Source organism: Panthera onca, chromosome A2 (genome assembly GCF_046562875.1).
Source record: "Panthera onca isolate mPanOnc1 chromosome A2, mPanOnc1 haplotype 2, whole genome shotgun sequence".
Lineage (NCBI taxonomy): Eukaryota > Metazoa > Chordata > Mammalia > Carnivora > Felidae > Panthera > Panthera onca.
In genome coordinates, this window is record NC_138340.1 from 45,848,357 (window position 1) to 45,867,225 (window position 18,869).

The following is an 18,869-nucleotide window of genomic DNA, read 5'->3' on the forward strand; positions in this document are numbered from 1 at the left end:
TGACAAAATGAAGTTTCAGAACCATCTCTGCAGGCAGCAATGCTGGGCTGAAATCAGTCAGAAGAAATATAACAAGTATGAAAGAAGATTCTTATATTTAAGCTTTAAAAAATGGAAAAGAAACAAGTAAACAAATGCAAGATGAGAAGCCCAGCTTGAAAGCTATTTCTTTTTTAAAAATTCATGACTCTTATGTCTTCACCATCTAAGCTCCCCTTTTGGACAAGACAGTATGGGGGATACTACTATGGACTGAATGTGTGCCCCCCAAATTCATGTGTTCAAATCTCAACCCCCAATGTGATAGTATTCATAGATGGAGACTTTGGGAGGGGAGTAGGTTATGAAGAAGGAGCCTCATGCATGGGATTAGTACCCTTATAAAAGAGACCCCAGAGAGCTCTCTCTTTCTCTTCTATCATGTGAGGACATATTGAAAAGGCAGCTGTCTGTGAACCAGGAAGCCAGTCCATTCCATTGACATGAATCTGCCAGCACCTTGATCTTGCACTTCACAGCCTCTAGAACTGTGAGAAATAAATGTTTGTTATTTGAGCCACCCATCTTTGGTATTTTGTTATAGCAGCCCCAGCTGACTAGACAGATGTCGCACTAAACAGATAAGCTGAAATCAGAGGTGGGTGGTGCTAGATCAGAGCCTGCAGAGACACTTTGAAAAGAACAAATTTGGGATCCAGCCATGCAAAACTCTACTGGAGTATCACACAAGAGGGGCGAGGGAGAGCAGAGAAAAATAGATGTAAGGCCATGACAGCAACAAGAAGTCTTAGGGTGGCACGGATGGATTTGAAACTTGAAGAAAGAGGCCAAACTCTTGAGGTATTAGACTGGCTACTGGCCTCTTAAAGGCCATGACTTCCCACACATAATATGCAAACAGATGAGTTGGCTGTGTTCCAATAAAACTCTATTTGGATACTAAAATTTGAATTTTAAATAATTTTCACACGTCACAAAATATTATTCTTCTTTCATTGTCCCCCTCCTCAACCATCTGTGAAAAAGTGAAAAATATTCTTAGTTTAAAAATAGTAGAGAGAGAGCCATAGGCTTTAGTTTGGCAACTCTAGTGACAGACTGGAGTTGAATGAATGAATGAATGAACGAATGAATGAATATGATTTATTAGGTGTTTTAGGGAACAAAGATAACACCAGGAACAATGGAAGATGGACTTCAAGAGGGGAAAACATATTCTACGATAACCTAGCTATTTTAGGAACATTTCAGGGGAAAATATTAATCTGTAAAAAAACACTCAAAAACTTACAACTATGCAGCAAGAACCTTGGTTAATTCACCCCAGGAAATGTGAAACTGCTTCCTTCAAAACAGAGGAGTTTTATCATTTCATAACTTAAGTGTCTTCCTCGAAGCTGAGGTCAGGAGGGATACATGAGAGTTGCACATATGCAAAGATCAGAGAATGGCATCTTTTCCAGAACAGAACTGGATTCTTACTTACATTATTTCAGACTTGCAACAGAATACTTCTTTTTTTCTGCAGAAGAAAGATTTTTTAGAAATAAAAAAAATTAAATTCTTTCTAGAACACTTGGGATCACCATACACTTAGTTTTTAGTTTTTACACCAACTCTTCTGACAATCTGATTTCATTCTCCCTGTACTTAGAAGTTGAATGAAATTTAGCAGCAGAAATGGCAGTTTCCCCCTTGATGAAAGAGAAATACAAGAGCAAAGCCAATAGGTTTCCTTATAGATGTATGCTTTACATGGAAAAATGTACACCTGGGTTTTAGCACCACCAAATTATTCATAATTAAAGATTTTCCCATGAATCATGCACTGCAATCAAACACTTGAATGCTATTTCCAACAAATATTGCCTTTATGTCACATATGATGTTTTAAATATGACATGTAGTTTACCAGTTTCTAAATGAACAATGTTGATACAAATTCTAGGGCAAAAGTGAAAGTCTGGTCCATGTTACTCTGCAGAGTTTGCCATCATCCTCTTCACATTAAAAAATAATGAATCTGGTCTCATCTGCAGGTTCTTAAAAGCAAGCATCACGTGGCCATATGACAATATGAAGCCACAGCTCATAAATAGTAAATGCAAACAGGATTTTCTTACCTTTTCAAACAAGTACGACTGAAAGCTTTCTGGGCCTCCAGGGACTCAAATTTCTGTACCAAAATTTTGGAAATTCAGGGATAAAATAAACAACAAAAGCCTCTGAGGACTGTGGTAGATCAAGGGTTTGTTTCCCAACACCCCCCCCCCCCACCGCCGCCTTCTCCAAAATTCTACCAGTTGTTCTACAGTTATAATCATTTTTAGGATAGAAAATATCTGGTGACTGTGGAAAATGTCAATTTGCTCATTTTTTGGAGTATTGCAAGTGTTCCTTTTTTCTGGAGTAACTTTGGAAACTCATGGTCATTAAGTTTAGCATAGTACTTGTGTTTATTTCCTAGGACTGCCATAACAAAGTACCACAAATGGGTTGCTTAAAACAATTTAAAATACATTCTCTCATTGTTCTGGAAGCTAGAAGCTGAAAGTCAAGGTGTCAGCAAGGCCATGGTCCCTCTGAGTCCCTGGTTAGAACCTCTTGCTTCTTCCTAGCTTTGGGTGAAGGCCATCAATCATTGGTGCGCTCCTTGGCTTGCACCTATGGGACTCCAAACTCCCTGTCATCCCCTAGCATTCTCTTCCCTATGTCTCTTTCTCCTCTTGTTATAAGCCATCAATTATATTGGATTAGGGGTCACCTGACTCCAGTATGTTCTCATGTTAACTAATTCCATCTACAATTACCTTACTTCCAAAAAGGTCACATTCTGAGGTTCTAGGAGTTAGGATTTCAACATATCTTTTTCAGGGACACAATTCAACGATCGCAATACTTAACAAAATCTGACCCCAGAAGATTTTTTGGCCGTGTGAATGAAGAACAGTGAACAGAGGCCAAGATCATATCAAAAAGCATTCCTCTTGAACCCCGTCCATGCAACAAGTCTACCTGCCTCTCCCTGAGTACCTTTTCCATCATAGACACTACACACCATGTCTCTCATACAATACTGCTAATCCTACTACTGTATAGCAAGGTCAGTGTTTCACTTCAGTTTTACAGATGAGGAAAATGAGGATCTAAGACGTACAATGACTTTCTTAATGCTAAGTCAAGAGAGCAAGAGAAGCAATAAGATTCAAATCCAGGGTAAGCAAAACAGTGAATAAATTTACAGAGTCATGTGGTTAAATAGTAACATAAATTATTATTAATTGACAGTGGAGTAGTACCATTTACAAGGGTTGTAAATGCTCAAAGTGTGGGCCGAAGGTCTTTATGATGTTTTATTCTGAGCCCTCGTACAGACTGAGAATTTCATTATTGAGCACTTATTATCTGCTAGGTCTTGCAGCAGACTCTTGGAATATGAGATTAAACAGGATATCATCTCTCTTCTTTCAAGATGCTCAAAGCCTAGTAGGTTAAAAAGGAAAGTATATGGACAATCACATTTTGGTATAAAAAGACAATAATTAGGTAACATGTATCAGACAGTCCATTCCTGGGCCTATTCTATATCTAAATAAGTATGCATTCTTGACCTTGAGTTTATGGACAAACTAAATTATACAAAAAGAAATAAAATAGTCTGTACGTATGGTACTTGATGGGAAAAGTGAAGTTTACAAATTAACTGAAAGACTGAGAATAATTTTTTAGGTGGTGCCTAACATTTTTTTTTTAATTTATAAGTTATCATCTTAACATTGCTTCAGTGTTTTTTGGTGAATTGGTCTCTTGTAACATGGAAAGGGGAGTAATAAAAATTGAAATTTCTTTTTAGTTCATTTCCAATTACCAGAGTAAATAGTGAATTCCATTCTTTTGTGCATTTTAGATTAAATAACAAACTAGCTTATTGCAAAAAGAAAATGAGTTGGGAGCATTAAATCTTTTATATAATTTTAAATACTTGTTTTGTCCTTAACTCAGTTTAATACAGTAGTGGTTTCTGATGTTCAATGAAACATAAAATTCCGAAGAATACTTTTGTTGGTATTTGGATTTGCTGTTAATGTTGTTGAATAGCTTTTGATTAGTGTATTTACCTTTATGAATACAACTATATACACAAGATTTCATTTTTAAAACCATATTATGTGTAGACATCTATTGATAGTTTACATAAAGAAATTATCGTCTGTTCACTTATATGATTTATAATTTAATTGTATTATAAATGTAATCTGACATACAATGAAAGGTAAAAGTTCTCCAAGTCACACTTTTATTATATTTTTTAAATTCAATTGCTTTAAACTCAAAAAAGAATGGAAGAAAGAAAGAAAGGAAGAAAGAAAGAGAGGCAGAAAGAAGGGAAGAAAGAAAGAAAGGTCACCCATTTCTCCTAGTCCCTACCCCATACTTCTGGCAACCACCAATCTATTCTCTGTATCTATGAACCTGGTATTTTTTATTATTTTATGGGTTTTCCCACTATCCAAAGTAGACCGTTCCTTTTGAAAACTGTCATAAACCAAAATGGCTTAAAGCAAAAAAGCAATTACCATTAATTTATATGGCAAATATTTTTGACATTCGCAGACCCAAAAAACAAACACGCATAGGTTTTTCTGATACCTTAGGACACATCTTGCTAACAGATGCACAAAATAAATTGAGATAAAACACAGATGCTCACAGACACAGTTCAAACCTAGGCAGCTTGATGCTGAGAATCCGAGTATAGTTCCCAGGGAAGCAGTTTGGTGGTACCATGCGGGCTGCTTGGGGTGTGCACTGCTCCTAAAAGCACTCACTGCAATACAAATGCTGAATGCTATTTTTGCTTTTTGCCTTTTTTCACAAAAGTGTGAATCTGCCTTGGATTCCTTCATTCAGTGAAAACTACTAATGGAAGTCTTTCAAAAAAGCAGTGGTAGATACAATGCAAACTTTTCCTAGTGGGGAATACCTGTGTTTATTTTTAGATTCCACATATAAGAGAGATCATCCAGTATTTGTCTTTCTCTGACTTAACTTCACTTAACATAATACCCTCGAAGTCCACCCATGTTGTCGCAAACACCAAGATTTTATTTTTTTATGGCTGAATAATACTTCATTGTGTGTATATACACCACAGTCTCTTTATCATTCATGGATGGACACAGATTGTTTCCATATCTTGGCTGTTACAAATAATGCTGCAGTGAATATGGGGATGCATATGTCTTACACAATCTTGCTATAAACCCCAGCCATGGTACCACGAACCACATCTAGAAGGGAGCTCAAAACCCAGAGCTTCTCCCTAGATAGCAAAGGGTTTGAACCCTACAGCAAGCATCCCAACCTTTGAGACATATACTTGAGACACAAACCCCCAATATTTCTAACATTGAAAACTAATGGCTCATATCCTGAGACTCAAAATACTGAAGGAATCTGAGAGAAACAGTTCTGAAAGGTCTCTTGTGCTTAGACTGACCTACCCCAGGGCCCAGCTCAGAAGCAGCTGATTGCACCTAGACTTAAAGTGAAGTTTCACCTGCATGTAATTAAACACACATTTAGGAGCCTATGGGAGAACTCTGCAGGTTGGACACTTGTGAGGCGCCATCTTCCTACTTTGTCTTTACCGTGTTCCCAAGCACCAGTATTTCCCAAAAGGGAGCTTGTACACGCATCTGGTGGCCCCATTTTTGCAGCTGCCACCAGGAGACATCTCTACATTACCTGGCTCTGGTGGCCAGTGGGGCTTACATTTGTGGGTCCCTCAGGACTGCAACCAACAAAGAAAGAGTTTTTAAACAGCTACCACCCCCAGGGCACAGCAAGAGGCAACAAATTCGGGAACTTGATCTTTCTGTTAAGGAGACCTATGAGCTCATCATCATGGCTACGGCCTGCCTATGGGCGGGTTTCTAATTAAACACACTGATAGGGCCTGACTGTACTGCTTCCCAGAGAACCTGGAGGGTGGAAACCATCTTTACACTCATCCTCTGCCACTCTCTAGAGTGCCAATGTCTCCTGGAAGGAAGCTTTACATGTGCCTGGTGCCCTGGTTTTTATAATTGGTGCCTTATTCTTTGTGGCTGCTGCCTCGGAGACATCCCGGAGCACCTGGCCCTGGTGGCTGGGGAGGCTTGCATTCCTGGGTTCCATGGGACTGGTGATCAGAGAGATGGCCCCTGGAAGGCTACCACCCTGAGAACTGCACAGACAGAAAACCGAGGCATATCCCTCAGCCTTTCTGTGATGGAGGCCTCTTTGCTTGTCCCAGAGTTATGGCTAAAGGACAGCCTTCAGGTTTGGCATACCTTTGTGGTTTATGGAGCTGCTCTCAAAGAACAGGTTGTGAACACCATCTTGGTGCTCTTCTTCTGCCTTGCTCCAGCTCACTGGTATTACCCAGAAAAGATATTATACACTTATCTGGAGCCCTGATTTTTGTGGACTACCCCCCACGAAATACCTCCAGATTGCCTGCCACTGGTAGCCAACAGAGCTTATGCTTATGATCTCATAGGACTGTATATATTTTCATACTTTTAAAACTTGTTGCCTGAGGATATGGCTTGCCTGATTCTAGGTGCAGAGATCCTCCCTTTTGGGATGCTGACAGGTCTTGGACATCCTTAACTACTAGGGACTATTAAAAATATATTAGGCTACTTGGACACGCACAAAGTTTTGAGAGACAACCAAGAGCTGAGGCAGTGCTGAATGACAAGATTCATCTCTTACATGAGGCCACTCCCTCAAGGCTGGGTGAGGAGGTATTATTTCAAATCTCCATTTTATAGGAGAGGAAACTTCAGAGCTATGATAACTTTTCTAGAGTAACATTGCCAGAATGTGGCAAAGCTGGTTTTAAACCCACAGAGTGGCTACAGAATTCACACCCTTAGCTTTAAACTTTATAAGTTCAACAGCTAATACTGCTTCAATTGCTCATCTCATGACCAAGTATAAAATGTATTCCTTCCTCCTTCAGCCCTGTCTCAAAGCGTATTAATCATGTTCTACCTATGCTAATGAGGGACAGCCTTATCCAGGTGAGTCATGGGTAAAGTAGTTAGCCAGTTTCTGTGTGACAGTTTCTGCTTGAATTTTAACTTTCTCACTCCTAGAAGGACAAATCTGAACAAATATACCAGCCAAACCTTCACTACTTTGCAACTAATGCATGATCACCCCTACTTATAATGGCAACAATTACTCTACTTATTTCACTTAAAAAAAAAAAAAAAGCCGACTGCAGTATATACCATCTACCTTCTATGTTCTATGCAAACAATTAAATGGTAACCATTACCAGATTTGGTATTGTAAATGTATTTTCCATAATTTTTTTTAACTTTTTTTTAATGTTTATTTATTTTTGAGAGAGAGAGACAGACAGAGGGCAAGCAGGGAAGGGGCGGAGAGAGAGGGAGACACAGAATCTGAAGCAGGCTCTAGGCTCTGAGCTGTCAGCACAGAGCTGGATGCGGGGCTCAAACTCATGAACCATGAGATCATGACCTGAGCGGAAGTCGGACGCTTAACCGACTGAGCCACCCAGGTGCCCCATATTTTGCATAATTACTAACTGAGAAGAAAATGGCCCATTGCTTCCCTTATTAATGGGGCTGGTTCATGTACATGGTTTAGCTGGGCATTTCTGTTTGGTATGATACAGGCATCAGAGAAAGAGGTGAAACTTGGCTGTTCGAAAGAAACAGAGGTTCCATCCAGACAATGCCAGAAGTTACTCAAGAGGTACCCACCCAGTAACTGAGCACAGGCATTTCTCTCATGAGGACACAGAGAAAGCCCGTTCCTTTATAATGGATATTAGAGACTTTAGCCTGAGGCCACTGTAAATCCATCCTAAGAAACCTCCAGAGAAAAAGCTTTATTCAGTCTCAAATTACCAAATGGACCAGAAGTTTTTATTCCCCTTACCCTGTCTCAGTGGAAGTGTGAAATGCTTCTAGTATAGTACAGAGGCAGCTGAATATGCTAAAACTTTCTATTGTGAGTGGAGAACCAACTCCCTCCATCAAAAATCTTATAAAATACACATATGTCATTCAGTTATCTTCACCTACCGGTTATATTAAGTAAAGTAAGTCATTCTTATTACAGATCCCAGCAATCTATACCAAATGGTTATTTATGTGAGGTTCAAGAGCCCCTCTAAATTTTGGCAAATATACCTTGACTAGGTGAAACCTACTGATCAGAGTAGAATTTACAAATGGAAAGCCCATGAGCAGGATGTAGCCCAAAGACAGGCAAGAGTTCTACAGAGCTTTTAAATAGTTGAATTAGCTACCATTTTGACACTATTTTTAAATGAAGTATTACATATGCAGTTCTGAATCTCCAGTATCTCTTGGTAAAACCAGATCCACATCTCACAAGATGGCAATCTAATAGTACTACTAAATAGCAGCTGCCCACTTCAAACAGGGCATGTTTTATCCAATTTGGCACAGTTGGCACTGGGCTATTTTACTCACTTATCAGCTAGCCTTGTGTAGATATCTTGGTTTGTGATTGTCATAGTTAAGATTCTGGCAGTCCCATGAGCCAAACCAGAAGAAAAGCAGCACAGGACTATCACTTAATACAATCTATATTTGTGTTAGTATGCTACTTGTTATATTTGTATCTTTCACAGCCCAGTGCCTTTTACAGAGTAGATGTCATACATATTAGTTGAATAAATGAATAATTTAATTTAAGGACTGCTGCTCATGTTCTGTTAAAACTTATCCTCTCTTGTTTTAAACACAACACTTTTTTTTTTTAAGTATAGGCTGAGTTCTCATTAGCTCTTTTAACAATTATAAACTTTCTGTGGAAGCCTCCCCACTCTTCTACTACCCTGAAAATAAAACACTGGGAATGACCTCTTTTTTTTTTTTTCTTTTTTTTTTGGTAGAAGCTGATTTTAATTATTTTGTTTTATTTTTTATTTTTTATTCTTTTAAATATGAAATTTACTGTCAAATTAGTTTCCATACAACACCCAGTGCTCATCCCAACAGGTGCACTCAATGCCCATCACCCACCCTCCCCTCCCTCCCACCCCCCATCAACCCTCAGTTGTTCTCAGTTTTTAAGAGTCTCTTATGGTTTGGCTCCCTCCCTCTCTAACCTCTTTTTTGTTTATATACACAATAGAATACTATGTGGCAATGAGAAAGAATGAAATATGGCCTTTTGTAGCAATGTGGATGGAATGGAGGGTGTTATGCTAAGTGAAATAAGTTATACAGAGAAAGACAGATACCATATATTTTCATTCTTATGTGGATCCTGAGAAACTTAACAGAAGACCATGGGGGAGAGGAAAGAAAAAAAAAAAAAAAGAGGTTAGGGAGGGAATGACCTCTTATACTCTATGGGCACAAACTCAGGAATATCTATTCCTTCAAGCACCAGAAGGGAATGGTTCTAGTAATGAGATTTGAGTAGATGTCTCCAGTCTGGTTTAGGGGTTGATCCCAATGACCTGGTGATGAGCCATCTCTCAGAATCTGTGCTGCCTTTAGCCATAAGAGCATTTGGCCCAGCTGATTCAATTATCAGGAGAAGAGACCTAATGTGAAGACCATTACAGCCATCATACAACAATATATGTCAAAGATGCTGAATGAACGGTAAGAAAACAGTGGCAGAAATTGCCTAATGTGAAAGATATGGAGAGAGGCTGAAAAAAGAGAGATGGGGAATTAATACAGGAAGAGTCAAGCTAGATAATAATGGGTGACATTTTCTCTTCTAGCTGGTACTTTTAAAGAAATCTCTTTAGGATTTCCTAAAGGAGCAGACCCACTAACCTATTATGTTAATAGAAAATTCGAAATTACGAAGAAGTTTATCTCCATTTGGCTAATGTGAGGTTGTATGTGCTGGCTTGTTGCTGCTTATAACTCTAGGACCCACGGTGTTAGCTTTGACATTTAAGCTGTTTTCTCAGGCTCAGAGGCACAGAGGGATTTCTGCCTACTTAGCATCGCAAGGTATACATCTGTCCTCTCCTGCCACCTTTCCCTCCTGTTAAATTTGCACATCGTAAGGAAATCACACAGATAAAGGGATTAAAATGCAATAATTTAGGTAAGGAGGAGGCATCAAAAACATTTGACCTGAGCAAGCTCTTTTTATCTATATAAGCATACCATTCATGGTGGAAGATTTGTAGTTTAAAATGCAGGTAAAAAATAAACACAGTATTTACCGCTTAATTTATACCCAGGGCATTACAAACCAACCTCAGCCCTTTGTGTTCCCAAGATCTGACCATGCTATGTTCTAGAAGCTTTTAGGAGATAGGTTTTAGGGTTTTATGTTCTAGAAGCTTTTAGGGTAGAGATAACCAAAACATTAAAAGATCATGCTTGCACTCAGGGAGTTTTACAATTTTGTTAGTAACTTGGAACACACCCAATGGAAACATTTAAAGAGCATTTCCAGGGCAATACACGAAGTACAAATGATGGAAAGCTAATGTAGACCACCATGTATATATGCAACTTCTTAGTTTTAAGCCAGTACTGTAGGTTTTCTTATTCAAAAATAGGAAAAAAAATTTGTGCTTCTTCTCTGTGCCAGGCACTTGCACATATATTATCTCATGTAACCTATTCAAACACCCAAGGCATAAGCCTCCTGGCTTTTCTAGAGGAAAAAGCTATGGTTAGGAGAGGTAATTTGTCAAGGGTCATCACAATAGCAAGAGCTAGGACCGAGTTCTTAGCTGCTCTCTGCAATCCCACTCCAGACTTCTTTGTGCCACATCACAGTTACATCCCAGGGTAGAGTTCCTCATTTTGAATGAATGGAATTAAATTCCTCAGAGGCAGAGAGACTGTCCAATAGGGGATATACAACCTGTTAATATAACCAATTCATCCTAATTTTGCTAGAGCATTCCTGATTTTAGCTCCAAAATACAATACCCTGAGAAATAACTCAGTCTTGGTTTAAAATAGAAAATTGAGTGCACCAGGCAACCCCTCAGTCCCAGACAAACTAGGATGATTGTTTATTCTACCTATGGTTTCTCCATATGTAGAGGGACACAGTCAACCCTAATATCTGCTTATTTAACGTCATCCCCCTATGAAGCCACTCAGCCCACCTCAGACCCTTGAGAGCCTCACTAATGCTAAGAGCCAAAATCAGTTCCTAGAATATAGTAGAAACTCAACAAATGTAGAAACTCAACAAATGTTTGCTAAATCAGTGTCCATGTTTGTCTGGTCTCCCAGGTCATAGGCCATAGTGCTTGGCATGTATGTAGTCAATGTGCAGAGATGTTTGCTGAATCAAATACAGATGAAATCAGTCCCTAACAAATGGCAAGAGCAATCTTAAATAGTTAAAGAAGACTCAGGGAAGTAGGGACGATCCATCTCTATGTCTTGGTGATGGTGGACGATGGTGGGTTGATTGCACATTTATGAATATCATGTCTCTCTTCTCCGGAAAATCAACTGGTGGAACTGCTTTTCCTCTCCTTGGGCCGCAGCCTCCCAAAATCACTGCTTGGCTGCCAACACCAGTTGAGCTTGCAAAGGACAAAAAACCAGTGTATGTGTCTTGATGACTATACTAGACAACATTTCTTATATCCCAGGGAACATGCCGGTAGGTTATCACACATTGTCCCATTTAATACCTGCAACATGATGCAGTTACTATCATTATTCTTATCCTGTAAGTAAGTGGAAGCCTCTAAAGGGGCTGAAAGCAGAGCCCAAGCTCTTGGGCACAGAGACTTAGTACATCTTTAGTTACCATGCACTTGATGGATATACCATGTCTAATAATATGGTATCTCACTGATTTCAGATGTCTTTAGAATGCCTTGATGATAACAAGAATGTTATTTTCTAGTCATTGAGAGATGTTACATTGCAAAAGATTATGTAAACAGATATCTGTACAATTTAAGGCAGCTTAAGTTTGCTTGCTCTCTCTTCTGATTATTGCAACTTTGTGCTTAGATTCTGTAAATCTGAACTTATGCCAACACTGTAAGCGTTTTCCCTACAACTGCATCTGCAAATACTCCCAACTTAAAATGCTTCCCTTGAAAGTCTCAAAATACACCCTTCTGAAAAGAAATCCTATATATCTTTGTCAAATATTCTCCTTTTTTTTTTTTTGTCTTACAGTTTCCTTTCCTTTTGTGTGAATTGGATGTTCTTATACTAATATACCTAACTGAGGAATTCAATGAAAATGCAAATGTACATGAAGCTATACTCTCTGGGTATAATATTCTTAACTACTAATAATTACAGAGAATATCTTGGAATTAGCCAAGCCCTACAGGAAAATACTTCTTTAAGCACCACTACTTTAATTTAATCTTGGAAATGAATAGAATCAAGGAATTTTAGCACTAGAGAGAATCCTAGAAAAATCTAGTTTGGTTGTTTTCTAACTTCAGTCTACAGAGAGCTGGAAGCCTATTTAGCGAATGATTAGCCAACCTGGCCCCATTATCATCAAGGAACAGGGACAAATGAAGGTTGACTGGGAGTTCTGGCCATCTTAAAGGAGCACTGATGGCACTCACTGATACTGTGAGTTGGCCCACTCAGCACCCAGTCCAACCCCTTTCTCAAGATGGCTTCCTGTTCAATACAAGGCCTAGGTTCAGTCAAGCAACACATAGGTACAAGTCAGCTACATGAAAAGGCAGCCACAGGCTGGGGGTTGAAATCTGGCAAGAACTAAGGCAGCATCTAAGAGAGGGCTGTATAGAGTTTCTAGATTCCAAACCATAGTGTGGCAGGTATTAAGTGATGGACAACAGTGACAATGGTGCTTCCTTCTACTAGAATAGGTGCATGGTGGTAGGGCATGTTCTCTAGCTGCTTTGTTCTTGGCTATGCAACATCCTTGCCCATCCTTCCAGCTCTTCCAGAGGCTCAAAGACTAACTAGTACTTTTTAATACTACCCAAACTACCTAAAGTAGATTTGGTTGTTGTAACCAAGAACCCAGACAAATTTGCTTTTATGTCTTCATGTGGTATTTCCTCAAGATCTAATTTAACTAAAGAATTCTGAGGGGAATAAAATGTATGAAAACCACACATTTTATCAGCAACCTCATTTTCCACATAAAGAAATTACACATAAAGAAATGGTACCTAATAGGTAATAGATACCTTTACCTATTAATGGTAAAGCTTAGACTAGAATCCATTCTCTCTATAAGCTCACTAAGTGATCTTCCAGGAAGTGACCATGACCCATCCTTGGCAAACTATATCCCATATGATTGCTCAGCCCTTCAGAATCAACTAGGTGGCCCATGCTGGCCCTTCATACATACCTGTCCAAAAGCTCCAGTGTTACAAATTGAAATTTCATTGCTTTTTACATTTCAATGATTTTCAAATCCCTTGCTATGGACTTTCAACTCTTATTTTGTGAATGTCATTGTTATTCTAACAAAATCTGAGTAGTGTTCCTCATATTCTTACTTTCTGAAATATTAATATATTTGGAGACAGTTCCTGGGATACTACTTCAGTCTGTTTTTTTTTTTAATTTAAAAAAACTTTCCTAATAGGTGTGTTTATGTCAATATGATGAAATGATATAAGCCTTTCAGATTATACTATTATAGCATAGATAGGATTGGACACTATGGATTATACTATAGCTAAGAGCAAGAGCTCTGGTGTCCGGGGCAAGAAATCTACCTTTGTTAATATCGCAATTACTTTACAAAAACAAGAGTGATAATCATACCTCCCTATCTCATGGTATTGTAAGAATTACATGAGATTCATGCAAAAATTGTACCATGTAGCTACATTTGTGGTGAGAATAGCATAGTGCATAGAGTTGTCGAATTACTATGTTTTACATCTGAAATTAATATAACATTGCATGTTAACAATACTTCAATAAAAAAATAATAAAACCAGCCTAGCATATAATACCTGTTTAATAAGAATTAGCTGCTATATTTATTATTATTATTGTTTCTTGACTTCCAATGCCAGACTCTTTAGAGGCATCAAGAGAAACTTTTCTGTAGGACATTTAGCCAATGTCTCAAAGTCTACTGGTACCCTGTTTTCTGCCCAGAAATGAGGGGGATGGTAGCAAGTACAGGTGGTCAGTGTACTCTACATTACACACCACTCACATCATAAAGGCTGTCACAATCTGTGGGACCTTCATTCTGGAAACCCATCTCTCAGAGAGCGTTTCACTATCATACCATCATGAAAACATGGTCTACATCATAGCTTGCAAATTACTTCCTTGAATAGTCAATTTGATCCAGAAAACAACTCTATGAGGAGGCAAGTAAAGGAGGCAAAGTAAAATGTCTTTACTCCGAATTTTCAGGGAGTACATTAAAGAGAAGGGGCAGCTGATGGCACACTGAGAGGCACATGAGTAGGCAATGGTACACTCATATCTTCTGACTTTGGTCCAGGACTCTGTACAGATTTGTACGCATATAATGCATGAATCACATATATGAATAGCCAATGCTGAATCAATTTATTAATCAGAGGTTGCACATTCAAAATAATACAGATAGGTAGCATAAGTGTGTAAATCAAGCTGGGTATAAGGCAAATAGGCAGAGTGTGACTGAATCATCTAAAATTCCTTACCTCCCTAAACCTTCAAGAGTTTTTAATGTGCAAGCCAACTGGTACACTAACACACTGTTGGTAGGAATGAAAAATGGTACCAACTGCTTTGGAAAGCAGTTTGGCAGTTTCTTAAGAAGTAAAACATATACCTACCATATGATCCAGTCATTTCATGCTTGGATATTTACCCAAGAGAAATGAAAGCAAATATCGAGTCAAAGACTTGAACACAAATACCCAAAGCAGCTTTATATGTAATAGACAAGATCTGGAAACAGCCCACATGGCCATAAATGGTGAATGAATAAACATATGGTGATAAAGATATACAATGGAGTTCTAGTTAGAAATAAAAAACAATTAGTACGCACAACAACATGGATAAATCTCTAACAATCATGCTGAATGAAAGAAATTCTAAAAAATACATATTAATCCATAATTACAGAAAGCAGGAAAGTTTACTGAGTCTAATGATGGACAGAAAAGAAAAGGGCATGGCAGGTAAGAAGGAATTAAGTACAAAAAGGCACATAAAACCCTTTAAGGATCATGGATATGTTCATTATCTTTATTGCAATGACGGTTTCACAGCTATATACAATCAAAATTGCATATTTTGTAGTATGTGTAGATATGTGTAATTTATTCTACAGCAATTATAAAAGTTTACTGCAGCAACTATAACAGAGTACTTCAAAGTGAGAAGCTTAAACAACAGGTATTTCTCACTGTCTTGAAAACTAAGTTGGAGATCAAGGTGTCTGAGGGTTGGTTCCTTCTGAGGGCCACGAGGAAGAATCTGCTCCATGCCTCTCTGCTAGCTTCTGGCAGTGCACCAGCAATCTTAGGTTTGATCCTTGCTTTGTAGAGCTTCACCCTGATTTCTGCCTGTGTTTTCACATGGTTTTCTCCCTTCAGATGTATGTCTGTGTTCTAAATTTCCCCTTTTTTATAAAGATACCTGTTATATTAGATTAGGGCCCACCCTACTCCAGTAGGACTCAACTATTTACATCTGCAAAGACCCCATTTCCAAATAAAGTCACATTCTGAAGTACTGGGGCTAAGACTTCATCATATGTTTGTGGGAGACACAATTCAACTCATACTGGCAATTACACTTAAATAAAACTATTTATGAAAAAAAAACCCTACCAAACCAATTAAGCCCAAGTTCAATGGTTAATTTCATGTAATAGTTGAATATTTTTCTTTCTTTTTTCTAAAATTAAGTCATCTCTTGGGATGCCTGGGTGGCTCAGTCGGTTAAGGATCCGACTTCAGCTCAGGTTATTATCTCACTGCTTATGACTTCAAGCCCTGCATAGGGCTCTGTGCTGACAGCTTGGAGCCTGGAGCCTGCAGCCTGCTTCAGATTTTGTGTCTTCCTCTCTCTCTGCCTCTCTCCTGCTTGTGCTCTCTCTCTCTCTCTCTCTCTCTCTCTCTCAAAAATAAACATTAAAAAAATTAAAAAGAAAAAATATAAATTTCTTATAGCAACCCACCAGACTCTTTTTTTTAATGTTTATTTATTTTTAAAAGAGAGAGAGACAAGGTACTAACAGGGGAGGGGTAGAGAGAGAGGAAGACACAGAATCTGAAGCAGGCTTGAGGCTCTGAGTTCCAAGCTGTCAGCACAGACCCCCATGTGGGGCTCGAACTACAAACTGTGAGATCATGACCTGAGCCAAAGTCAGATGCTTAACTGACTGAGCCACACAGATGCCCCAACCCACAATACTCTTGAGAGTATATCCACAAACTTCTGGAAGGTCTGAGGATCCCAGGGAAGGTTACACAAATATTAGAGAAAGATTCCTGATCTGAAAATCAAGAGAACTAGATTTTAGGCTTGGTTCTCCTATTAACAGGCAGTATGACCTTGAGTAAGGGTTTAAATCTATGCAAATTTCCCAGATACTTTCAAGTACATGGAAGTGTTAGTGTTTTTGAGACTTGGATTTGCTCATCTGTAAAATGAAAGAGTTGAGTCAGATTATCTCTAAGGTTTTTTCAGTCCTCAACTCTGATGGTACTTGCTAAATTGAATTGCAATATGGACTTGCTTCTAGTGATTAGCATAAGTCACCATTTAGATATCACATATCTTTCTGCAGCTTTTCTTTCTCTGAAAGTCACAAAACTCAAAAGCTAAGTCCCTTTTCCAAAAGACAGTGTGCATTCAGTGCAAGGTTTTAGGCAGGGACAGAGTCAAGGGCACAATGTGAATCAAATTTAAGAGAATAAGGATTCCAACAGATGATCAGTCTGGTAGATGGGTACTTAGTTATCCATGAAAATGGAATTTGGGCAATGCTTCACTTAGAAGAGACTGTTAACACGCTCAGAGATAAAAAAAAGTGTGAGCGTCTCCATTATAAAAATAAAATGAAATGAGGGCAGAATGCAGACAAACCTGACAGAGGAAGGTGTTAGATGAAATGCAGAGAAAATTCTGTGAGCTTTAGTGTTTCTGCAGAACGTATATAAATCAGTTGTATCTACTCTACCTGCCAATCTTTGTTTTATAGCCTGTTAGGCCCCTAGGACCAAAAGTAAATGTGGATATTAAATTTATGATAATAGGGGCACTGAATTCCAGTGCACTAGTCTCTAAGTATTTTCTTATGAGGAAAGATTCTGAACTACCTTAAAGTTTTATGATTACTGAAAGAAAAAGGGTATTACTGAGAGAAAAAGGAGTAAGCTGCTGATGGGGCAGCTAATGGTCTTCCTCTCCCTCCTTGAGGTCTCTGGGAACTTTAGGAAGGTAATGTGTGATGGTATTCAGGTTGGCAATCACCCAGGGACAGTTTTAAAAGGAAGTGATCATTGGAAAGCCCCGCTGTGTAGTTGTTTCAAGTATATTTTGTTTGCTATAATGAGAGCCTCTTACTTGCCGTATGATTCTGATCCAGTCATTTCCTTCTGCCTACCTTATCAGACTTATGATTAGGATGAAGGAAGATGAGAGCCACAGAGGAGAGATAGGCATATTTCTTACATATGTACCTGTATTTTTACTATAGATCATCATACATCGCAAGATTTCCTCTTCTCCCTTTTAGGCATACACATGGTCTACATTTCCCACATTCCCTTGCTCTTAGATGCAGCTATTTCTCTGAGTTCTTGCCAGTAAAATGTGGATGGAGGCAATGTAAGCCATTTCCTAGCCTAGTCCATAAAATTTTCCCATTTGGTCCCTTCTTTCTCTTTCCCCAGCCTCTGTGTGAATGGAAAGAAAGTCTGGAAATAGAGGAGGAAGAACCAACAGATGGAAGCAGCCATGGCCCTGAATGATCATGAGGAGTCCACCCAGCCAGGAACACACTCCTTTACATGAGTGCAAAATAAACTTGCCATATTTAAACCACCAGGGTTCTTTTGTTGATTTGTTCCAGCAGCTAGCATTCTAGTAACTAATTCGTTAATATGTAGTGAATGCTTGCTATATGCTGGGCGCATACCCATCTCTTTAATTCTCACAAACCCCATGGTATAGATACGTTACAAACACAGAATTTAACTTGTTCAAATTCACACAGCTGTGTCAAGCTGGCATATAAACTTCAGAAGCATGAATCAAGGGCCCTAGCTCATTACCATTGTACTGTACTGCCTATCTCAACATAAGAAACATTACTTAGTACCCAGTACAAAGTACTTAATTTATGTTAGCTATTATTATACAGAGAAAAGAGAAATCAAAATGGAGAGGAAATAATTGAAAAGAAAGAAACTTGACTCTAAAATTTTATCAACTAAAATCTTTATAATGTAAGAGCAAAAAACCCAAATGACCTTTTATTTTTTATTAAGGTCTGCCTGTCTAATCATAAGTAGTAAGAAAAATAGAAAAAATTGAATGTTAAATTGCTAATCCAAACTATTGTTTATGTATCTATAGTTCAATAACTAAAATAGACATTTCCTACATGTATGTTTATTATAATGTGTTATAGCCAATAATTGATAAAGCTCTTATTTCTCACCAACAGAAGATTGTGGAATTATACGGTCATTAAGCATTATAGTTTCAAAGACTTTAATGATATGAAGAAATGCTTGTGATATAATGAGCTCCAATCACATAAAGACATTCATTTATTTAATTTATTAAATTCAGTGATTGAAAAATGTTTAATGAGTACTTAATACATGCTGAATGCCGGGCTAGGAGTTAGCCATCTGGTCTCTGCCTTCAAACAGT